The sequence below is a fragment of the Gopherus evgoodei genome, chromosome 11, assembly GCF_007399415.2.
Source record: "Gopherus evgoodei ecotype Sinaloan lineage chromosome 11, rGopEvg1_v1.p, whole genome shotgun sequence".
Lineage (NCBI taxonomy): Eukaryota > Metazoa > Chordata > Testudines > Testudinidae > Gopherus > Gopherus evgoodei.
This window is the reverse complement of record NC_044332.1, coordinates 29,294,654-29,320,400: the sequence shown is the minus strand read 5'-3', so window position 1 is coordinate 29,320,400 and position 25,747 is coordinate 29,294,654. Positions and strand designations below refer to the sequence as shown.

Genomic DNA, 25,747 nt, shown 5'->3' with positions numbered 1-25,747 from the left:
TCTCCCAAGATCTGTGAGAGTGAGGGATCATCTTTAAGGATTGGTTGTAGATCTTTGATGATGCGCTGGAGAGGTTTTAGTTGGGGGTTGTAGGTGATGGCTAGTGGCGTTCTGTTGTTTTCTTTGTTGGGCCTGCTGAACTCGAATTAATATGCAAATAACATACAATTAACTCAGGCCTAAACAGAGACTGGGAATGGTTGGGTCATTACACTAATTGAATCTATTTCTCTATGTTAAGTTCTCCTAACACCTTCTATGGGTCAACTTAATTATCACTTCAAAAGTTTTTTTTCTCCTGCTGATGATAGCTCATCTCAATTGATTAGACTCTTCCTGTTGGTATGCATACTTCCACCTTTTCATGTTCTCTGTATATATAAATATCTCCTGTGTGTTCCATTCTGTGCATTCAAAGAAGTGAGCTGTAGCTCACAAAAGCTTATGCTGAAATAAATTTGTTAGTCTCTAAGGTGCCACAAGTACTCCTGTTCTTTTTGCGGATACAGACTAACACGGCTGCTACTCTGAAACTCACAATATTAATTTCCTTCCTTGTATAATGTCCTCTGAAAAAGAAAGATTGCTTTTGGCTTGACATACCAAAGTGATTCTTCCCCCTCTTCCTAATATGAGGGAAGTGACAATTAATCTTTCCATATGCAGTTCTGTTCCAACTGGTCTCTCATCTCTAGAGTGTATTTTGTAATCCGAGGAAGAGCAATGAACCATGCACATTAAACGTAACAGCATACTAAGATCACTACTAATCACTCATACAGGATTTTAATGTGTTACATTGAAGGAACAATCTTTATTTACAATTTCATTTAGGCCCTGATCAACCAGATTGTTGTTTCAGCCCTCATGCCTTCATCAAGATTTGCAAATGGAATGAGCTGAATGGATTGAGACATCTGGTATGCAGAGATTATTGCTACTGCTTTAATTTATATAATTTATAAAGGGCCTGATGCAAAGTCCATTGAATCTTTCCATTTACCTAAATGGGCTTTGCAACAGCCCAAAACTCCCAGTGATTTCAATAACTATCATATATAAAAGAAAATGGACCAGGACAAATTAATCATTTGATACTATCCACAAACAAAAAAATCTGTTGCACCCAAATTTGCACGTCTCACATTTTTAATCTAGTCTATATGCTTCAGTCTACCAGAGACGTTTAATACTTTTCACTTCTCCAGCACATTCTAAAGCTTTCCTATCACTCTACAAATATCAGTCCATTCAGCCTTATAACATGGAGGTATTATCATTATTATTCCCATTTTACACAAAGGGAAAACTGGGCACAGAGAGTTGAAATAATTGCCTCAAGGTCACACTACAAGTCTATGGCAGAGCCAACCCAGGTCTGACTTCCTGGTACTTTAATTAGGGAAATAAGAACATAAGAAATGCCATGCCTAGTCAGACCAGCAGTCCACCTAGTCTGGTACTTTAACAGCGGTCAGCACCTAATGCTTCAGAGAAAGGGACAAGACACCACACAGTGGACAGTTATAGAATAACCTGCTTATGGCAGAACTTTCTTCCCACCCTCAAGAAGCTAGTAGACAATTACTGGATCATACTTCTTGTCTCTAGTATCATAGAATAATCACACAAATGTACCATATCAATCCTGGAGTATATGTCATATGGTTTAACCTTTGAATATATTGCACTCCCTGTGTTTTCTATGCCTGAAGGAGGAAATACAAATACATCTCTTTCTATTTCATTGAGAGCTCTGGAAACTGCAGTGTATAATCTGTACTAAACAGAGAAGTAAGAGCATCAGTTATGAGCTAGACTTTCAAACTGAACTAAAAACATTATATTCTTTAAAAGTTAAATGGTTTTTCAATGTAAATGCAATGGCCTTTGTGAGTCAGTCAGGATGGTATCTAGTAAATATGTACTAAATCCAAGGAGACTCATCACCTCCTTTTGTCTACTGAGGGTTAAGTTACTAAGAATTGGGATCTGAACAAGGAACTGGAGAATCTGAACTGGTTTTAAAAGTGACATCAAATTTTCTGATAGCTGTGAAGTTTGTAATACGAGCACTGGAGTCTTAAAATGCCTGTTCACCACACTACCTACAATTCCTATCAGATTACCACAAGCCGTTTTTTTCTTTAGAATTGCTTCTTCATGACTCACAAAATTATGTTTAACTCACTAGTGGGCACCACGTTGAACAGTTCAACATTTGAAAATCTTTTCACTCCAACAGAAGTTGGATATTTCTTGAACTTTTCTATTTCCATAATGTTTCGGTATATTAGCATTTAAAAAGTAAATCCATCCTTAGGGAAAAGTCCATCTCTCCATGAATGTATGTGTAAACATGTAGTTATGGCCTTGCAAGGTCATGCTAGGTCAGAACCCTAGACATGCTGCAGAAACATTGACAAGCATGACTCTTTAACTTTACACTAAACACTTCAGTTGTATCCCAAACTCTGGAACAGGAACCATGTCTTAATTACTCAAGTCCCTAGCCACATGGGGCCACATTGAACACTGGGGATTCTATAAGCTACAAATATAAATATTAAATAATACTATGAACTGGTTTAAAAATATTATAGTTTTTGAGAATGTCTACAGAAATGTATTGGTTTCATACCTATTAAAATTCTATAGAATAATGATTTTAGTGTTACTTCAGTGTCCCTTGTCTTAAGAAGTCTCTACTATCCCTTGCAGAAAAGTCCTATAGAATTCATTATAGATTAAATCAATGTGGTTCTCTAGACATTACTATAGGGTTTTTAAACCAACTTCTAATTTTATTTAATATTTTTATTGTTATCCAGAAACCCCCGTCAGGACTGGATCCTTATTGTGCTAGGCACTATACAAACACACATGCCAAAGAACTTAGGGCCATAGGGGAGATTTTCAAAGACAAAAATGGGAATAAGGTGCTCAACTATTTACATACAGTGGGAGATGGGCACTTAGGTGCTGTTCATGCATTTGAAAATCTCCCCCATAATTCTCTATTAAATTCTATCCATTGACTTAGAAATTCTAAAGAAAATTCATTATTCTCTATTCAAATATGTAGGTCATTAAAGGAATTTCCACAGAATCCTATTACAACATTTCCACAGAATCATATGGGTTTCATTCCCATTACATTCTATATGACTTTCCCATACAGGATATTTACTATTTTAGGACAAAGAGCACTAAAACTGTGCTTATACCAATGGTGGCACTGCTAGGTGGTGAGATGCATTCACCATGTATAAATATGGCAAAACCACTTAAAAGGTTCTAAGTGGATCAAGACCTTTCTAAATATTTGCACTGCTGTTCTTCTTTATTCATGTATTATTCTTTAAACTCGGTTGCTCTTTATTTTCCCCACAGTGGGAGTTCTGTTGATCTGAATTGACAAGTAGTCCAAACTGCTGACCTGGCAATAGTCAGAACAGAGAGGAAAATGCCTGCTCTGGGCATAAGCTCTTTGGAGCAAGGACCATTCTTTTGTTCTGTGTCTGTACAGTGCCTAGCGTGGTATCCTGGTCTTTGACTGTGGCTCCTATAAACTATGGCAATATACATAAATAAATAACAGCTCAGTGGTATGCTGTGTTTTGGATCATCGTTAATTAGAGCCCAGATGTGAACAAGAAAAAAGTATTTGTTAAAAAGAAGATCAATTCCAATCAGTGTGAAAGCTGGGATTTTCCTCTAAGCACCACACAACCCAGGTAAACTGGTTCCTTCTTAGTCCTACTCACAAAACTCTCTAGCAGACATACTAAGCTATAAGCATTATATTATCAGAACAGATTGTCACTGGATTATTGGTGATCCAACAAACAGGATTTATTAATATTTATTTACAAATTAAAACTTTTGATGGGGTCATAAGAATCATATACAAAAATCTAAGCTTCTTTGAAACAGTTTGGCCCATCTCTAGAAACTATAGTTATTTTATCATTCGAGATAGCATCTTTGCCACAAAGCCAAGCAGCCACAGAAGAATTTTAGATGTTAAGAAAATAGTCGGATGTCAAATGCTAATGCAAACAAATCTGTGCAAAATTTATTATTTTGAACATTAATAAAAAAGTTCAGTTCTTAGATACCGGTCATATAAAATGATAAACCATGTGTTTATAATTACAAAATTTGTATATAAAATGGTATGACAATACGATCCAGAACACTTTACATGAAAAATAGATTGCACCAGAAAATACTGTTCAGTAATATCACAATGTGATATCTCTAAAGCAGGCATATTACACTCAAGGAATTTGTAATGTGAAACAGCACCTTGTAGGCATCAGTTCAAGAACTAGTCAATATTGGTAAGTATTGAAATAAATGGTCATCTCATAGTTAATGACCTATGTGAAATCGTTATTCATTGGTTTATATAGAGCTACCTTTCAGAAGCATCAAGGGCTTGTTCCTGCAAGATGTTGCGAGCCCGTCACTCCTATTATCTTCAGTAGAAGGGAGTTCTCAGCACCTCACAGGATTGGACCCCAAGTAAGGAAATCAAGTTGCTAGTTGAGTGCTTGCTGAACATGTGTCCACATCATAAATCCACCATCACAGCTGGCAGTAACTGACATCTCTGTTGACAAACCTCAGCAGAGATTAAAGTGAATGAAAACTGAGCTACCATCTCACCCTTCTTATTATTGACCATTTGTAATACAGTAGCACTCAGAGCTGGTTCCTCTGTGTCATGTCTAAACATACTGGTGGAGCCATTTGTAAAACGTTTGGGGATCATTTTAAGATGAAAGTCACTATATACATTTAAGAAATTATTTTGCCACCTCAAGTATTCTTATTCTTCCATGAATGCAATAGAACTATATCCTACAGTGAATTGTCAGGGCATTTCTGCAAGTTCCTCATCTAATTTTCTCTCTCGTATAGCAGCAGCTGAAGTCAATGCTCTGACTTCAATTCTCATTCCTTGTTTCCATTTTCACACTGACTTCAGAAGCTGTAATATTCCCCATTTAAAAAAATAATAATAACCTACTTGGAATAACTTTCCAAAAGCGTAGCTCACATTTTCCCCACACTTGCACAACTACTTTGTAAAAATAAGCTTCAACGTTCCACAAACAAGAGACCTGGAGAGCTGCCCTTTTCCAATAGCCTTCGTTGGTTCAGCACAAATACAGACCGATTCTATTTCCCAGACCAGACGTTTTCAGTCACAACATGTATGCCAATGGCAGCAACACCTGCATTACTTTAAGTTTCAAAGCAGCAGTACTACCAGCAGTTTTTACAAACCATTTCATCACACAGAAGTCCTAAAACATTGCAAAAAATATAGAAAGGGGCTGCTTTCTGGTTTGGTTTTGTTGTATCTCTGGACCATTGGATGTGAAAAGTCTTGCCACTTTTTGCAGGAGCTATTGCCAACCTAATATCAAGAAATGTAAAAATCATCTTACCCAAAATAAAACAAATAATACACACATAAGGCTCATCCTTCAGAGCCTTATTCTGTCACAACTGTTCACTGTACAATGGTGATTGATTCATGTGTGTGTGTGTGTGTGTGTGTGTGTGTGTGTGTGTGTGTGTGTGTGTGTGTGTGTGTGTGTGTGTGTGTGTATTTTTTTTTCTTAGTATTAGACATTGTCTGCAAGCATTCAAGCTGGTTTATAAGATCTCTTGTGCAAAAACAGATCATTGCTTGGATTAGGGTGACCAGATGTCCCGATTTTATAGGGACAGTCCCGATTTTTGGGTCTTTTTCTTATATAGGCTCCTATTACCCCCCACCCTCATCCCAATTTTTCACACTTGCTCCCTGGTCACCCTAGCTTGGATTCTCTTAAACTGCCCCAATCTACTCTGGCAGCTACAACGCTCTATCCCTTCTGACATGCTCTTTTCAGATCAAGAAATTCAAGACTTGTACAGTTGGGAGTCCATATCAAAGCTACACGTTCAAGAATGGTTTACTGTTGTCCTTATGCAATCTCTTTCCTCAGGTCCTATACAAAGGCCTAGTCTTCCCACAATGAACCTCCAGCTGAGATGACTGGACTCCACTTCAGAAATCTGCCATTCCTAACTGGCCATCTGGTATTGTGGTTGAGCTCCTTCAGAGCCCAAAGATAATCTCTTCAACTCCACTCAGCCTCTGCTGGTTTTTGGATTAATGGTCCAAGTATGCAACACTAAACTAACATCGGTAACTCATTAAATAATTGGGACTACCTGTACAAATAATTTATCATCAGCATGAATGAGGGTAACTCAATGAGGCCAGAATGTCTGCCATCCAAAACTCAGGTATGCTTTTATGTTACCAGGCTAACATGACAAACATTTTTCTTCATCCTGTACAGTGTTCATCTACTGTTCAAAACACTTGTAGAAATGTAATTTAACTATAGAAGTGCAGTTTCATTTTCCATTAATTTAAAAAGAGATTGGGTTCATAATGCACTGCTTCTTTTTAAAAACCTTTATTTACTGTCTTTTGTTCTCAAAAGTGCCTTATATATATGTACTACATGTTAGCTGGCACATTAAACTTTTATCGCTTCCAGCTGGGACAAGAACTGACAGCACTTCATCCAGTGTTTTAGGGAACAAATTTCAACAGGACGGGTGAGACTTTAGCAATACAAGCTCCATATTATTCATGGAATATGTGTAACTGAATCCAGACTTTGGTCATGAAATGTAGCTCTTTATATTGAAGTCTCCTTAATGTCCAGAGAATTTGAAAAAATAGTTGTGGGGGACAGTATTCGGTTTGGAGCGGGAGATGTATTCAAGGGTTGCTTTCGCTTATGGTTGCCACAGATCTGTGACTCTTCTTCTTAGTATAGCCCACAGGAATTAAAAGGAACAAACGATATATTGCTAACCACAGCAAAGCACTGGTCTCTTTAATTTACTGTTCCAAAAGTATATAGTTTATTCAAGTAGCACAAATTGTTAGGCTGGTTAAAATATTTTATTCAAGTTCATACTGAATAAAACCTCAAATTCCTACCTAATTTTAACAAGTTAAGAAAGACCAATCTCCATAGAAATGCAATTATAGCCACCCAGAAGCTGACAGAGCTAAGTATTAGTGATGTGGCTTCATTAATAGAACACTATTACCCATTTTGATGATGTACCAAAATGTTTTTAAAATAAAATTAGAATTGCTAAATATTTTCATTACTTAGGCCTCATCTACACTAATCTGTTATTTTGGAATTAGCCGAGTTAATTTGGAAAAATATATATACCATACACACGACCAAACTGATTTTTTCGATTTAAAGGGCTCTTTAATCCGATTTCTGTACTCCACCTCGGCAAGTGGAGTAGGGCTTAAATCGAGATCACAATCGTGATTAAAGGTACTATGGACGAAATTCAATGTCATTGGCCTCCAGGAGCTATCCCAGAATGCTCCCTTGTGTCTGCTTTGGACAACACTCTCAACTCTGATGCACTAGCCAGGTGGGCAGGAAAAGCCCCAGGAACTTTTGAATTTCATTTCCTGTTTGGTCACCATCAGCATAGGTGACCATCAGCACAGTCCACCATCACAGGCGACCATGCAGAGTCCACTATCACAAGAAATCACGCAGTCCCGGATTTGCATACGAGCTCCAGGATGGTCTGAACAGGAGGTACTCGATCGCATCACATGTTGGGGAGATGAATCTGTTATGGCAGAATTACGTTCCAAAAAAGGAACGCAAATACATATGCTAAAGTCTCCAGGGCCATGACGGAAAGAGGCTACTCTAGGGACACATAGCAGTGTTGTATAAAAATCAAGGAGCTCAGGCAGAATAGATAGAAAGACTAGAGGACATGCGAGGTGGATTCATAGTACCAGGAGATAGGCGGTGCACCATACTGCACTGTCTGCTGGCAGTATGGCATCTGCTGTAGCTTTCACGGAGGGAGGAGCAAGTGACGGCACACACTCAGAAACACCCGTGAGAATGTTTTTCCCCCCTCACAGCTTCCCACAGTGCACCACTCTGACATTCGATGCTAGCCCCAGTACTGTGGATGCACTCTGCCAAATTCACGTGCTTTAATGGGGACACACAACAACGAATGTATAAAATCGCCTCTGAAAATTCAAATAGAATAAGTTCAAATTAATTTCGTAGTGCAGACGTACCTTTACTGTATGTGATTTCTGCTCCAAAGCAAAGATCTAAGAGAGAGAGAGAGACTTTGCCATACCATAGTTATTTCTGGCTCAACTGGCTTATCAAAACTACTTTCACCAAAAGAAAATTACTTTTGTCATGTGCAACAGTCTAAGAAAAATCATTACAGAATTCATCTCCTAGCAGCTCAGGTCCCAGTCCTGCAATAAGTTCTGCATAGACAGGTGCAGAGGTTCACCCACACAGACCAACATGCAGGATTGGGGCCTGCATATTCATAACAATCAATTAGAATTTTCACTGCCAAGGTGCCTGCTGCATTTGCATCACTGAATAACCCTGTCACTGTGGTTACACAGGCAGCACTTTGTAGTCTGGAACCGTCAACCCGTTTCTTGTTAGTGTTTTATTAAAACTAAACAAAATAGTACAACTTATTTTCTTATCTAAGAAGTAAAGGAGGAGCTCAAATATGTAATGGATACAGCAGAGCTGAAGTGACATAGGTTATGTATATGTGAGACGACGCTCTGAGGTCTGAGATGGTCTGGTTAACTTTTGTCCTGTTATTTTTCATATGGGACCAGAAGCATAAGTATGGAAATGCCCCTACGAAGACTGTTTTCATAGCACTTCCAGCCTGACTAAAAGCAGGTCCATCAATGAGATTTCTACTTCAATTTCACAAACCAAATTCCAAAAGAGCCCAACTCTAAGACTCCCACTGAAGTAATTTCAAACTGAAGTCAAGAGGTGTTGACTGCACTCAGCAGAATCAGGCCTGGAGTTCAAATAAACATGCAAATCTTGCACGCTCTCTGAGCCTGCCTAGAATTCCTTCTGAGGTTTGGCCATTACTAAATATCTTAGCCCTGTAGAAAGAGGTGTGCTCTGAGCAGAGGACTAGGAATCACAAACACCTAAATTCTACTCCCATATTTGACAGTGATCCCCTCTGTGGCCTGGGGCAAACCACCCTACTCAGATTTCCTACATGTAAAATGCACCAACAGCTACTTCGAACAGACATGGTGAGAACTGATTTCTATTTGTAAAACCCTTTGAAACAGTAAAAAACTGTCCAAAGTACTCAGTATCATTATTAAAACCCTAACAGAAATTAACCTCAATCAATTGGTCAAGAATAGGTCCATCAAACACTGACCAATTTATATTACAATGTCTTTAATAGAGTCATTGTCTATTAAGATTATTGCACTTAATCATTTTTAAAAATTTCCTCTGAATCATTTCTAGTCAAGAAGATGAGCGAGTGGGAATTTCAAAGGAGCCCAAAGGTGTTAGGCATCCAAATCCCACTGATCTCCTTTTAAAAGTCCCATTGGACACCTATCTGCATCTTTAGGTGCCTAAATACATTTAAAAATCTGGCCCCAACTCCCTTGGGCCCCTAGCCCCAGTTCTTAGTCCCTGCTAAGGAACTCAGGGCTCATGTGCCACAGAATACACAAGATACAGATATAACTTCCCAAATTTTCAAACCCCTCCAGGTTCAGTTTTACTTTTTATAAGCAATCACTTTCTTTGCTAAATAAACTGCTATGTAGTTATAACAATTATGGAGTCTACAAGCTCATTTCGTGAAGAATGATGGTATAGGCAGTTACAATAAACTTTTTAGGCCTGAGCAGAAATAAGAATCAGTTCTAATTTTCTTTTCATCAAATTGGCTACTCTTCTTACAAATTCTCAAAGATAGATGTAACTCAGCTGCTGACCCAAATTTTATGGATATAAATTCAAATTTTTACTTTAATCTTGCCTCTGGAAATCCAAGTTTATGATTTTCCCTGTCAGCGCAAATATGGTTTGCATATGGAGATCATATGTTGAGCAGATAGACCAAGCATTAGATCTCTTTATAATTCTGCAGTACTCTAAAACTTGATCGCACACGCACTCCCCAAGAAAGCTTCAGGACAGAAATATTATACTGCATGTGGCAAATGTAACTAGTTTAAAAAGCGTAACATTGGATTCCATTACCTCCCTGGGGCAGATGTATATTAATGGGGGGAGGGCAAAGAATCATTAGGTAACAAGTTACTTTGCCCAGGGGGCAGTTTCTTCCTAATTACCATTAGTTAGATGTTGCTTGATGCCCTGAAGCTTGAGGATCTATATCCCAACCCAAACCCTTGGGTTTTTTGAAGGTAGAGAGTTGTTTATTTTGTTCCTTATCATCATAACATCAGATATTCTTGTTATTCATATAAATGTCCAATCCTTTTTATGACTTCAGCTAAGCTCTTTGCTTCAATTATATCATGTGCCAATAAGTTCCACAGGCTACTGGTGCATTGTGTGAAAAAGTTTCTTTTTATCAGTTTTAAATTTCATTTTCTGATAGACACAAGAATCAAAATCATTTGGAAGTCTTGTGAGAAACTCAAATCTTGCAAGTTTCTCAGTTCAAAGAGTTTTAGAAAAGCGGTACTCATGACTGGGAGGGATTTTAAGGGTTTGCCTTTGTCTGAATTAAAACCCTCAACTTGTCACCTTTGTGTCATGATTCAGGGATAGATTTTTAAAGATATTTAGGCACCTACAGATACAAACTGGCACTTAGTGGGATTTCAAATTTGAAATCAATGGGAATTAAGCACCTAGGTGCTTTTGAAAATCCCACTAGGCACTTTTCTGCAGCTTTATACATCTAAATACCTTTAAAAATCTGACCTTTATCAACCGATGGGTCAAATCCTGGATAAACATCCAGTCTCCAAAGGAAGAGAGAAAGGGGCTATAAAGAGGATTCATCATAACATTTTAGTAATTTTGTTGTGCCTTGAGCTGGTTGTATATTTTGCCATGGACCACATGCCTCTCAGAGTATGTGGATAATGTGCTCACTGCATTTTGCATACCTGATGTTTCATCCATTTGAAGGACTTGCTTCCAGTAGATACCCTGCAGGGTGGGGACAAGTTCTTGTCCTTTTTGGCATAGTGTCTTTTTCTTTCCAATCCTGCAGGTCTCTCTCTCCCTTTCTCTCTCTCTAAATCTTAGTATAATTAATATTTTCTTCTGGTTCCTTTGCAATCATTTTGTAATGCAAGGCAGTACAGTGGGGGACTTTAAAAGATATACAATTTTCAGTATATTATACTTATTTTGCATCATTTTATATCAATTTTCTATATAACTGTGAATCTAATGCTGATATTTTCAAATAAAAGCATTGAATTTGGGCTCAAGGGGCTTGAGTTCTATTCCCAGACCTGCCACAGGCCCCAGAGTGACCTGGAGCAAGTCACTTTACTGCTTTGTGCCTCAGTTTCCCCATATAAAATGGGGATAGTGATACTGATCTTAGTTGTAAAGTATTTTGAGATCTATTGATGAAAAATGCTTTATAAGAGCTAGGCATTATAATATTACCTCTTATACCTTGTATATTTTCCATGGTTTATGAGTTTCAGCTGAACTTTTGAAAGTAAAGCTCATGCCCTTGCTATATGATCCTAGTTATACCCTGCCCTGTTTTGTGTGCAGATGATACATCCATAGTATAACAATCAGAAATGTTATGATTAAATGGCTCCACTTTTCAGTGGCCTAATTTCTTCACAGCAAAATCTGGGCATGCTGGTAAAAAAAATTAGGAGAAACATGGAAGAGATCAACTGAATGGCATTCACAGGTCATAGTACGTGGTCTGGCACACATTTTAATGAGTGATAGCCAGGCAATTTTTAGCTCTATTTGCTAGCTGCCTGCTTGAAGTGCTAAGCTTGCCAAACAGAGATTCATAGCAAGGAAAAGTAGTCTAACTGCCACACAGAGAACACCACAAGGAGCATAGATTTATTTAAATGTAGTTAATGCATTTCTTTTAAACAGAATTCCCTGATGCTCTAACATATGAACTGTTGAAAATCATTATTCTGCAGCTAACACAGAGTAACCTGCAGTGAATGGAAAATGTTAGGAAAGCCAGGGTTGGACAATACTTATGACTCACTGTAGAGCTATCTACAGGGATTGGAGGTCATCCACTCAGAGCGTGGGCTGAAATATTCATTGGTTTATTTTTCAAGAATTTCAGCGTGAGGCTCTTTGAGGGAAACCCAACACAAGAGCTTTTGCCATGATTGCAGCTACAAAGATGAATACATAAAGATAACTGAAATACTGGCAAAACAGTAGTAAAGCCGTTCTTTTCCGAACAACATTTGATTACAAGTGCTAGCACTGATCTAGAAGCAAGCTGTGCTTACAATGTTGACTCAATGATGGAGCTGTTTTGCAAGATGCAAATATATAAAAAATGTATAAAATCACTTCGAGATTTATTGGTCTAATATTTACGTTTTAAGGCTGAGATTTTCACATGGGAAACAGGCATTTAATTCTTAGATTCCAAGGCCAGAAAGGACCATTGTGTTAGATCTCTCCTTGATAGACTGAAGAGCCCATCATCAAATATTTGTTCCACATGTAGGTAATAAGAGTCTGTAATCAAGTCGCCTCTTAACTTTTTCTTTGTTAATCTAAATAGATTGACCTCCTTGAGTATATGAGGCATGTTTTTGAATACTTGAATCATTCTTGTGGTTCTTCTCTGAAATTCCTTTATGCAGCTTTGGAAATCCCACACTACATTGCAAGAGTGATGGCTATTCCTAGTTAAGATGGACTACCTCTGACATGGAGACAATTTCCAAAAAACAGTTACTTACTTTTTCGTAACTGTTGTTCTTCGAGATGTGTTGCTCAAGTCAGTTCCACTGTAGGTGCCCAAAGCCCCTTGGTTGGACTTGCTCGGTGCAATCTTCTTTTTCTTTTTCGGCACTCATGATGGAGATCAGTGCTGGGAGGAACCCGGTGGCAGGGGTGCACTACAAACCGAAGCTGAAGTGCTGGGTGCCGTGTCAGGCCGTGCCAGCTCCGAAGCTGGGTGTAACGCAGTCTGCAGCAGGAGGGCCCTTAGACATATGTCACATTCTCTCTGTGTCCTAGGACAAAATTTTTTACAGATGTGACACTTTTCTTTTATGTAGAATTCCCCAAGGCAGTTTAGACAGCTATCGTGCAGGTTGCTAACAGGCATAGGCCTGTTACACGTGGAACAAGGCTTAAAATCTGGAGACCAGGGCATGCCCTGCCTGGTGCAAAGTCCCCACTGGGACAGTATGTAACTAAACACTTAACAGCTAATTTACAAACAATTTAACTATTTACACCTGGAAACACAAGGTTGAGACAGAAGAAAAAATGCTGAACACTTGCGAAGCAAGGGACAGAGGCATGCCGACTAAGCACCACGGGCTGTAAGAAGTATCTGAGAGGGCATACGGACGGTGGTACCTGATATTATAGAGAATGCCACAGCTGGCCCTATGGATACCACTAAGGCAAAAGTCTCTGAAGACCGCACACATAGGCGCGTGCACACCTACAATGGAATCGACATGAGCAAGCACTCGAAGAACTATTTTGATTATGTTCATAACTATATTCATAGACTTTCCACGCAACCTTCAGACTCAGGAAATGGTGACTTCTAATCATTCTTTATGTGGTGTCAATTAGATTACAAGATTGAATTTTCTAGCCAAAATGTTACAGGCATGGAAATGGCTGAACAGATTAATAATTGGGAAGCAGCAGATTCCAATAAACAGACTGTAAGACTGGAAATGTGGGGACCTGTCTTTACAAAGATTTAGTGCACAACCAGGCGGATGTAAATTCACAACGCTCTTGCCCGCAGTGCACCAACTGGCCATGTGAGCACTGCTACCGCACATTAAAAGTTCCATAGTCACTAGGTCAAAGTGCACTATGAAATTTTCAGCGTGTGGTAGTTGGGTCCACACAACCAGTTAGTGCACAGCAGGCTACAGTGCTGTAGATTTACACCCCAGTCTGCCTCACACTTACTTTCTATATAGACAAGCCCTTGTATATCCAGCTGTCCAACTGATCATGTAACGTTGGCAAGTCACTTACCGGTAATTTTTTCTATATCTCAGTTTCCCCGAATTAAAATAGAGATAATGGTATTTGACTACACATGAGAAAATCTTTAAATTCAATGGTAGTACATAAGTGTTAAGTATTATTATAAATCTCCCTTTCATCTGTAGTTGCTGAATCAAATCTGGACTGGCTTAATTACCAGTCTCATTGGCATCTTATTCATTAAGATGTAAAATAATAAAGACATCTCAGGCTCTAGGCATCCCAACATAATTAGTGATATAGTGAGTACAATTGAATTAGATCTCTGCAGCCTTAAAATTAGCTCCACAGGAACTCAGCCAGCCACCTACTTCCTTTGTCATCTAGGATGCATACCTTTAGCCTTCTCCAGAGACTCTATTATACAGGTGTCTTTTGCTGCATGCCGAGAAGTCACCAAATTCAGGCTATTTCAGATAATAAAGGGAGTAAGTTCCAGAGACTCAGAGTCCTCACAGAGAAAGCTGTGCCCACGGCCCTCCTCTCTTTTATGAGGAGGGAGATCTAAATCAGGCATCTCTGCTGACCTCACCCATGGCCATGTAGCACGTGGAGAGAGGTGATCCCTCAAGAAGGCCAGTCCCAGACCATTTAGCAGTTTATAGGTCATAGAAAACACCTTAAATTCCACCTAGAAACAAACAGGCAGCCAAGGCAGATCACAGAGCGACAGTGTTGTGTGCTCCCAGCAAGATACTGCACTGAAAAAGTAAGCCGCTGAGCTCTGCACCACATTCCATCTCCAAAAATTTGAAGGTGTAGCATTCTTTGCAATAGTTTAATCCTGAGGAGACTAATGTCTGGGTACAGGACAAGGCCTACAGCCAAAAGAAAGGTGCAACTACAGCAGGTCAGAAAAATTCTGATGAAACATTTCTTGGCTAGAATTTGCCAACTCGCTGAAATTAGAAATGTTTAGTGGAGATGGTTGTTCAATCTTAACAAAATTCCAAAGAACCCTGCCTGTCTCCATCAGAAACCTGCCTAGTTTCCTGGCAGCCTGCCTGCCTGGCTCCTTGACAGGCCACCTGGCAAGTTGACAGGGAGCCAAGAGCCTGGATGCACCAGGAGACATTGCTCCCAGGCTCACAGCTCCTCAACAGGTTTGCCAGAGTCCTGGCTCCCAGGATTCTTAGCACCAGAGCAGCCTGCCAGGAAGACTGCCCCAGAGCCAAAGCTCCATTCCTTTCACAGGGAATTTCAGTAGATTGGTTTTCATGCTGAATTTGAACTAAAACAAATTTTGAAATACTGAAATCTTCCACAAAACAAAATTAACTTTCTCTGCCCAGCTCTAGCTGTAATCTCCTAGCCAGACACAGATGATAAAATGCTGTTTGGGTTACAGCTGTAATATGATTGTCAAATAGCAGCTGGGGAACAAGATCACCCATAGATTGCGAACACTATAAATGAATGGCCAATAAACTTCTTCAGTCAAAGGAATTGATGTTATATGCACCATCTGCTCTAGTTGCTTCCCCAGTCCACCATCGTCACCTCAGTCTTATCTGGGTTGAGCCTCAGCCAGCTCACTGGCATGCAAGCCCCACTCTTGACTAAACACTGGCTGCGGCACTTAATCACATCATCAGAGTTGTATGAGACAGAGACAGAGAGCAGGGTGTCACCAGCATACTGAAAACTCAGCATTACATTGCTCCCTATTAACCCTCCTAACGGCCTCAAATACATGAGAAAAAGGAAGGGTGACAAAAAGACACCCTGTGGCACCCTGCACGAGAGCATTTTTCAGGAAGAGGAAAAACTGTCAACAACAACCCATTGAGATCCCTCCAAGAAAAGAATGAAGCCACTGAAAAGTAGCCATATCCACTCCCACCAAGGTCTGCAAGGGAGTCAGCAACACCTCATGATCAATAGTTTCAAAGACAGCTGATAGATCTAATACTACCTGCATGGGCACTTGCCCTGGATCAGTTACCAGGAGGAGATAGATTTAATTGATTGCACTGGGTGACTGTGTGCCATAGCCAGGTCTATACATTGATTGACTGGGGTCAAGAAGACCAAAAGCATCTAAATACTGTGAGAGTTCTCTAATCACAAACCTCTCAACAAACACAACCAAGAATGGAAGATGTGATACTCATCAATAATTAGCAAGACTGTCAGCATTCAGCCATGATTTCTTGAGCAAAAGCCACACTATTGCTTCCATCCATGCAATAAGCAGCCTACCTTAACTAAGAGACATTGACCATATCCACAATTAATGGATCAGTACTTCCCCTCTGGCCTTCACCAATCAGTAAAGACATGGATCCAAAGCATAGGTTGTGGGACAAAGTACCTCCACTATTTCAGGGAGGGTCATTAGCTGAAACTCTAACAGAGAAGATGAGGTCTTTGTTCACTGAAGATCTTGCTCTGTCATCATAGAAGCAGACAGCCCTCCTCTAATCTGATTAGTCTTGTCCACAAAATAACAAGCTATTTCCTTATAAGTGTGACTCATACCAGCTAGCTACTGAACTGAGATTTTGCAGATGTTATGTTGGAGGGAACAAACTTTCATAGTTGTCTCCTGAACAATCACAGCAAAAAAGTTTTTTTTAACAAAATCTTCTTTCTGCAGCTGAACACAACTTCTACCACTGGTGCTTTTGCCATCTTCCCTCTCACTTTATTTGTTATCTGTAAACCAAGGTGACATAAAAATGCAGCTGAAGAAGAGCATGTCACAGTTCAGGATGACTGCAACTATATTTCACTTAAATGGTTCAGAAAGCACACCCAATCTCAGCTTTCAGCTCCCCGGCCATTACCTCTCATAGGTGAAAACCTACATCTCACCCTTTCTGACCAGGATAAGTCCATGATGAACTGTTCCCTGCCTTCACCACACATATCCTAGCAAAGACAGCCTGCGTACTTTCTCTTCAAAGTGATTGCTACAGATAGAAGTGACCACACAGTTCTTTCTATGCAAGCCTACTTCATTCTTAAGGAAAAAACATTGCAGAGAAAACCTGTTAAAAACAATAAAAAGAGCCTACACCCATTCAAATAAGCTTCCCAGAGTTCATCCCAACTCCAACATGAGCTTTGGCAGGAAAAATCTTTCAACACCCCACTCTAAGTTTCTCCTTGTGGTTACAAGTTCCTCACAGTTTCAGCTCAGATCAAGCACCCAGTCTCCTGAGGCCTCATTAGGTCACAGAATCATAGAATATTAGGGTTGCAGTGGACCTCAGGAGGTCATCTAGTCCAACCACCTGCTCAAAGCAGGACCAATCCCCAACTAAATCATCCCAGTCAGGGCTTTGTCAAGCCTGACCTTAAAAACCTCCAAGGAAGGAGATTCCACCACCTCCCTAGGTAACCCATTCCAGTGCTTCACCAGCCTTCTAGTGAAAAAGTTTTTCCTAATTTCCAACCTAAACCTACCCTACTGCAACTTAAGACCATTACTCCTTCTTCTGTCATCAGGTACCACTGAGAACAGTCTAGATCCATCCTCTTCAGAACCCCCTTTCAGGTAGTTGAAAGCAGCTATCAAATCCCCCCCTCATTCTTCTCTTCTGCAGACTAAATAATCCCAGTTCCCTCAGCCTCTCCTCATAAGTCATGTGCTCCAGCCCTCTAATCATTTTTCTTGCCCTCCACTGGCCTCTTTCCAATTTTTCCACATCCTTCTTGTAGTGTGGGGCCCAAAACTGGACACAGTACTCCACTTGAGGCCTCACCAATGCCGAATAGAGGGGAATGATCATGTCTCTCGATCTGCTGGCAATGCTTCTACTTATACAGCCCAAATGCCGTTATCCTTCTTGGCAACAAGCGTACACTGTTGACTCATATCCAGCTTCTCGTCCACTGTAACCCGTAGGTTCTTTTCTGAAGAACTGCTGCCTAGCCACTTGGTCCCTAGTCTGTAGCAGTGCACGGGATTCTTTCATCCTAAGTGCAGGACTCTGCACTTGTCCTTGTCAAATCTCATGAGATTTCTTTTGGCCCAATCCTCTAATTTGTCTAGGTCCCTCTGTATCCTATCCCTTCCCTCCAGTGTATCTACCACTCCTCCCAGTTTAGTGTCATCTGAAAACTTGCTGAGGGTACAGTCCACACCATCCTCCAGATCATTAATGAAGATATTGAACAAAACTGGCCCCATGACCGACCCTTGGGGAACTCTGCTTGATACCGGCTGCCAACTAGACATTGAGCCATTGATCACTGCCCGCTGAGCCCAACGATCTAGCCAGCTTTCTATCCACTGTATAGCCCATTCATCCATCCCATACTTCTTTAACTTGCTGGCAAGAATACTGTGGGAGACCGTATTAAAAATTTTGCCAAAGTCAAGGAGTAACACATCCTCTGCTTTCCCCTCATCCAGAGACCCAGTTACTCATCATAGAAAGCAATTAGGTTTGTCAGGCATGACTTATCCTTGGGGGATCCATGCTGACTGTTCCTGATAACTTTCCTCTTCTCTAGGTGCTTCAGAACTGATTCCTTGAGGACCTGCTCCATGATTTTTCCAGGGACTGAGGTGAGACTGACTGGCCTGTAGTTCCTGGATCCTCCTTCTTCCCTTTTTTTAAAGATGGGACTACATTAGCCTTTTTCCAGTTATCCGAGACCTCCCCCAATCACCATGAGTTTTCAAAGATAATGGCCAGTGGCTCTGCAATCACATCCACCACCTCTTTTAGCACCCTCGGATGCAGTGCATCCGGCCCCATGGACTTGTGCTCGTCCAGTTTTTCTAAATAGTCCTGAACCACTTCTCTCTCCACAGAGGGCTGGTCACCTCCTCCCCATACTGTGCTGCCCAGTGCAGTAGTCGGGGAGCTGACCTTGTTCATGAAGACAGAGGCAAAAAAAAGCATTGAGTACATTAGCTTTTTCCACATCCTCTATCACTAGGTTGCCTCCTCCATTCAGTAAGGAGGCCATACTTTCCTTGACCTTCTTCTTGTTGCTAACATACCTGAAGAAACCCTTCTTGTTACTCTTAACATCCCTTGCTAGCTGCAACTCAAAGGGCTGGTCTACACTACGGGGGAAAATCGATCTCAGATACGCAACTTCAGCTACATGAATAAGTAGCTGAAGTCGAAGTATCTAAGATCGAATTATTCACCGTCCTCATGGCGCGGGATTGATGTCTGCAGCTCCCCATGTCGACTCCGCAACTCTGTTCAGGTTGGTGGAGTTCCGGAATCGATATAAGCGAATTCGGGGATCGATATATCGCATCTAGATGAGACGTGATATATCGATCCCCAAGAAATCGATTGCTACCCGCCGATACGGCGGGTAGTGAAGACGTAGCCTAAGTGTGATTTGGCCTTCCTGATTTCACTTCTGCATGCCTGAGCAATATTTTTATACTCTTCCCTGGTCATCTGTCCAATCTTCCACTTCCTGTAAGCTTTTTTGTGTTTAAGATCAGCAAGTATTTCACTGTTAAGCCAAACTGGTCGCCTGCCATATTTACTATTCTTTCTACACATCAGGATGGTTTGTTCCTGCAACCTCAATAAGGATTATTTAAAATACAGCCAGCTCTCCTGGACTACTTTCCCCTTCGTGTTAAGGGAAGTCATTCCAATCCTTCCCTAAGGACTAAGGCCCTCTGTGGACCAGAGTCCTATCTGTTTGCTAGAAAAGGAAGAAGGCCCTAAGTTAGTTTAAACTCAGGCTGTTTTTCTTTGTCGGTTGGTCTCTGGAGAATCTAGTTTGAAAAAAGTATACTAATCAGAAATGAATCTGTCTCAGTCACTGGGAGAAGTAATTCTCAAACTTAGTATGGAAAACAGCTATGGTATTTCATACTTCTTTTCCTCATCTTTGGACAGAACTCATGGGATGCAGATGCTGTACTGCAGGTCCATTCTTCCAGCATCAACAACATCTGCTACTTTGGCAGGAGTCACAAGCAATTGTAATTCTGTAGTTACCACAAATTTTAGTGTTTGTTCTGTGATCAAGCTATTGAAATGGGGCTTTCTGGGCTTATCAAGAATCCATGGTGGGTGTGGAGTAGGGTTGCCAACTTCCTAATCACACAAAATTGAACACCCCTGCTCCACCCCTTCCCCGAGGCCCCACCCTCGCATGCTCCATCCCCCCTCTCTCCATCGCTTGCTCTCCCACGCCCTCACTCACTTTCACCCAGCTGGGGCACAAAGTTGGGGTGTGGGAGGGCTCTGGCTGGGGATGCGGGCTTGGGGCGGGACCAGGGATGAGGGGTTTGGGGTGTTGGAGAGGGCTATGGGCTGGGGTGGGGGGTTGGAGGAATATGGGCTTTGGGCTGGGAGTGCGAGCTCCAGGCAGGGCCAGAAATGAGGGGTTCTGGGTGCAGGAGAGGGCTCCAGGCTGGGGCAAAAGGATTGAGGTACAGGAGTGGGGGGGTGAGAACTCCGGCTTGAGGTGCAGGCTCTGGAGTGGGGCTGGAGATCAGGGGTTTGGGGTGCAGGAGGGGGGTCCAGGCTGGGCCAAGAGGTTCAGAATGTGGAAGGGATTGCGGGCTACAGCTGGGGGTGTGGACTCTGGGGTTGAGCTGGGGATGAGAGGTTTGGGGTGCAGAAGGGAGCTGGAGCACGGTTTTGGAGGGGGTATGGATTCTGGGAGGGAGTTTGGGTGCAGGAGGAGACTGTGGGCTAGGGCAGAGGGTTGGGTGTGGGAGAGAGTTCGGGGTGCGGGGTCGTGGTGGCATTTACTGGAGCTCCCGAGAAGTGGCCACCAGGTCCCTGCAGATGCTAGATGCATAGGCAGTCAGGGAGGCTCTGCATGCTGCCTTCACGCCTGCAGGCGCCACCCATGCAGCTCCCATTGGTCACAGTTCCTGCCCCCGCTGCGGCGCTGACTGGACTTTTAATGGCCCAGTCGGCAGTGCCGACTGGAGCCGCCAGGGTCCCTTTTCAACTGGGTATTCCGGTCAAAAAATAGATGCCTGGCAACCCTAGGTGGCAGAGAAGATGTTCCTCTATTTCTTAGAAACTGGTAGATATTTACCAATATACCAGACATGTTCTTCCCTTTATCTGCACACACAGCTCATAGGAACACATCCATGCTGAAAGTCTACCCTTAAAAGTCTGGGACACTATGATGTCCTAATGAAACGTGAAGAGATTAATTCATCCAAAAAGGGGGAAATTTACATATTAATAATAAATACATTGGCTAAAGTTCAGTAAGATTTAAAACTCATAGTTCTACTTGTTAACAAGTTCTATCACTCTTTACATCAGATAGCTATACAGAACCATTCATACAGTGATATTCAGCAAGTTATAAACACGGGGATCCTATTAACTCATCAATGAAATATTGGAGTGAAGGCTGGATCCTTTAAGCAACACAAAGGAAAACTACACGCTAGAACTTCAATTTGAAACAACCAAGGAATTTTCAGTAAGGATAACACATTTACCAAATTGGAAGTTAGCAAGGACAACAACGCAAACACTCAAACAAGAGATTTTAATGACTGCATGTGACCTGACCTCAGTTTTAAATTACATCAAAAAGATGGCACCCTAGAGCAGCAGATTAACTACTAGCCTGATGCTGAAATACTCATTTCCTAGTAATAATGCTCTGAAATGTATATATTCAGAGCACTGGATAAATATTAAATTATTTATAGTTTAAACATTCTACAAGGTTATAGCCCAAATAGAAATAATAAGTGCCAAATTTTGCCATCAGTACTCCTTTGTAACCCCCTTTGAAGTTAATGAAGTTTAATGGGGTTTAGGGTTGTTGCTGAAGGCAGGTCTTGGACAGAACTGACCTGCTCAATGTCCTCTCCCTAGATGTTAAAAATGCTTGTGACACAGAGTGACCCATCTACATTAGGTCCCTCAGTGTTGCTAACAACTATGGAGCTGAAGAAGTGATAGCCTTGATTAAAAGTCCTTGGTTTCACTTCAGGCCATCAGCTCTTCCACGTGGTCATTAACTTCCCCAAGATGCCCACTTTGTCAGTTGTCATTGGTTGATCCAGGTTCTGACTCACACAGACAAAGACCACAAAAATTCAAACTTAAGGCTGGGTCTCTCTCACCACCCAACACTAAGTCTTGGTTTTGACTGCAAAATTCTATCTCAGCTCTAACCGTGGCTTTCCATTCTATGAATAAATGTGTGTCACAACCTTTATAAAACTTTTATACACATTTAAATGAGTAATAACAGGAGCGCATGAAATCATTATGCCAGATGTTGATCTAGTAGAAGAGGAATCCCAAAGACATAATATACTGTAGTTAGAAACCATCATTCTTCTAGCAAGATAACTTGGAAAACTTGAGCAATGTTTTGGAATTCAGAAGTCTGTCTTTTTTCCGTCAGAGGGCTGGGAATTTTTAGAGCCACATACATCCACAGCGTGTACTTCTGAAAATTGCTGAGAGGTTGTGTGTGTTATTTTATGTTTGATTTAAGTGACCAACCACTTGAATTGAGATGTGGCTCTTTATTTCTCTTGAGAGAAGATAACTAATTTGATTTTATAGTATGTATGCTGAAGGGCATATTTTCAAGAAAACTATTTCTTTCATGTGAACTAACCACACAGGGATAGGAAGTATCAGTCAAATACAACTTCCCCAACTGTCCCAGTCACAAAGATTCCACTAAAAATATGCCAGAGGTATGTAAAATAGTATTCAGTAGTTTGAGGAGGGAAAATTGGAGTAAATTCAATATAAAGAAAATAGAATGAAAAACAGGAACAACCAATCCAGAACTCACCAAGGGTGAGTATCTGGGCTGGTATCATAATTCTGACAGTGCCTAATGACAACTGCTCCAGAAATAAGTGGTAGATGCCACAATGGACCTATGGGTGCAAATCTACATACTATGGGTGACACTTCCATTGACACTTTCTGATGATTAGCTTGTTGTCTGAAGTATGAGGATTTTACTTGTACAGAAGTGTAAAAAAATAGACCATGATCCAAAGTCCATGGATATTATTAGAAAGACTATCGTTAACTGCAATGGGACCTTACATACAAGGCCAGGGCAGGCTGTCACATTAATGCTCACGTTCTCTCAATGTTCTTGACATTCAAATACTACATTGCACATCAGTAGTTTTACGATAAAGTTGTTTTTGTCAATATGCCTCTAAGTGGATAGTTTGAAGGAAACTTTTTCTACATGCAAGAGCTTTTTGTATGGAAATTCCACTAGAAAAATTCTGCTACAGTGATCCAGAGCAGAAGCCTGCAAATGTTTAATCCCTCTACTACAGTGGGGCACAATCTGAATGACTACCATTGTACACAACTGCCTGATTTTGCACATTTTTGATCATTCAAAATACTCATTTTCATTCTTATCATTTTTTCTAAATTCCATTTAGCTCTTTTGCTGCCAATTCCCATTGCACTCCTCAGTGTGGTAGCCGAACACAGCTGCATTCCTTGTAGAAAAAAATGAACCATATAAGAATGCAATAGTAGCCTGATGTGCTGTAGGGGGCACAGACAGTGGGAAAGGGGAAATAGTTAGGGCTTTCCTAGGGCCTGATGATCTCTTTGGGCAACTGGCATCTGATATTACTTAGAGCAGTTTTCAGACTGCTCTAGATTGTGATGGGGAATTTTTTTTGGCACACAGATGACTCAAGATTAGACAGAATCAGGAGTGTTTTTTGGCCTCCTATGCACATCCACCCTACCCAGCTTCCTAACTTGTGTTGTATATTTATTGGCCATAGACAAGCATCTGGACCTCAATCTGGCTATGGGAGGCAATATATGCAGAGAGGGTAGATCAATCTGCTGAACAAATTCCTTCCATTCCATTGGCACATAATTCAGATGTTATTCTGGCAATTTTATATTATTGATTTGAAGTATGCAGCTTTAAGAGCCTTACAGGTTTTTACTGATTTATATCTCAAATTAGGTCTCTGGAATTTTGATGATGTACAGGTCATGATTCAATTTTCCAGATTCTGGTTTTATGCTTATTTTTCTGAGAAGACATGTTCAACCCGGTCAGCTGAAAGAACTTGTCTTTAACTCTTTCATATGTAGATTCTACCCTTATATTATTTGCCCAAGAATACGCTGATTTCGCAATTGTATAGGGACTTGCTGAAAGATAAACTCAGTGATTATCCAAGAGTTTAATGGAATGATGAACTGGCACTTGCAAAAGGCAAGACAGGAAATTTATTTCTGAATGGATACAGATTTCAATATGTTGCTGTCAGAAATATACATTCTAGATGTAGAGGGCTAATCTCAACTACATTCTTCTTCCCCGTGTTCCCTTCTTGCCACCAGAATGGCACAAACTGCCTACAGCTCCCCAAGCTGGGGATTCCTTCATCCCTCACTCTTGCCCCATCTGCCTATTGTGTATGCAAGCCTCCTCCGCTAATATCAGTGTATGGGGCAGGGCATAGTGAGGCCACAGCACACATGGCGCTAAGGGCAGTGTCGCCTCCCACAAGAAACCAGGACAGGTTGCCATAATTTAGAGTAGCCCCCTGGACTGAGGATGTCATGCCAGGAGGTATTTCAGCCAATGAACCAGCCTGGAATCAATCACAACCATAAGCTGTGAGTTCTTTTTTTCTTCAAACTGGTTTTTCTTACATTAGTTTAGACCTTGATTATATTTTGTGGTTTATTACAGAAGACTTTAACTCAAAATATTGACAACTCTACAATTGAAAGAACCCATCCAAACATATTTGACAGAATTATGTAATACTTTGGATGTCTTCCTTCAATTAGATGAAAACCATGTGTATTTATTTTTTTTAACCCCCTAAACTTTCAAATAGTTGCCTAGGACATTATAAAAAAATCAATTAAGAAAATTCCAAGAGTAAATAGAGACATTTGAGGTTATCATTGCTGGTGCCTTTTTTAAACAATTCTGTTGGGATATGAAAATTATATTTCAATAAAACAATTTTGATCTAAGATTATACAAAACAACAGACAGGAATAATTGTAAATAGTTATAGGAATGTCTTGCCAAAATAATTTGCCAATGAACAATTAGTAAAACATGTCTACAAAATCTCTTAGGGTTTCCTAAGGTTGAGATTTTAGCATGCTTAGAGTATCTGATTCAGAGATATTCCTAGAAGTTACCATATTCTACTAGTTTGTTATAACTGAAGATGTGAAGTTCTAGTGGAACAGCTGCTCTTTTTGTGAAGAAAATTTAAAACAAAGACACAAAAGCCAAAAAATAATAATGTATTTAAGTAATATCTCATTCAAAAAAGGGAAAATGTGTTTTGAGAAAATGAACCAGTTAAAAATTACTTAGATAAGTTACATGTCTTCAAATCACCAGGGCCTGATAAAATAATCCTAGAATACTCAAGGAGGAGATATCTGAGCAATTGGTGATTATCTTCTAAATGTAATGGAGGACAGGAGAGATTCCAGAGAACTGGAAAAGAGCAAATATAGTGCCCATCTATAAAAAGGAACATGACAACCCAGGAAATTACAGATTAATCAGCTTAACTTCAGTATCCAGGAAGATAACAGAGCAAATAGTTTAGCAATCAATTTGCAAACTAGAAGATAATATGGTGATAAATAACACTCAGCATGGATTTCTCAAGAACAAATCAT

The 25,747-nt window shown here is 40.5% G+C and overlaps 1 protein-coding gene across 3 annotated transcripts in view; it reads right to left on the bottom strand.

Annotated features, from left to right (window-relative positions):
- Window positions 1–25,747, bottom strand: part of COL5A2 (collagen type V alpha 2 chain) — a 337,654-nt gene that overhangs the window by 255,587 nt on the left and 56,320 nt on the right. The window lies entirely within an intron of this gene.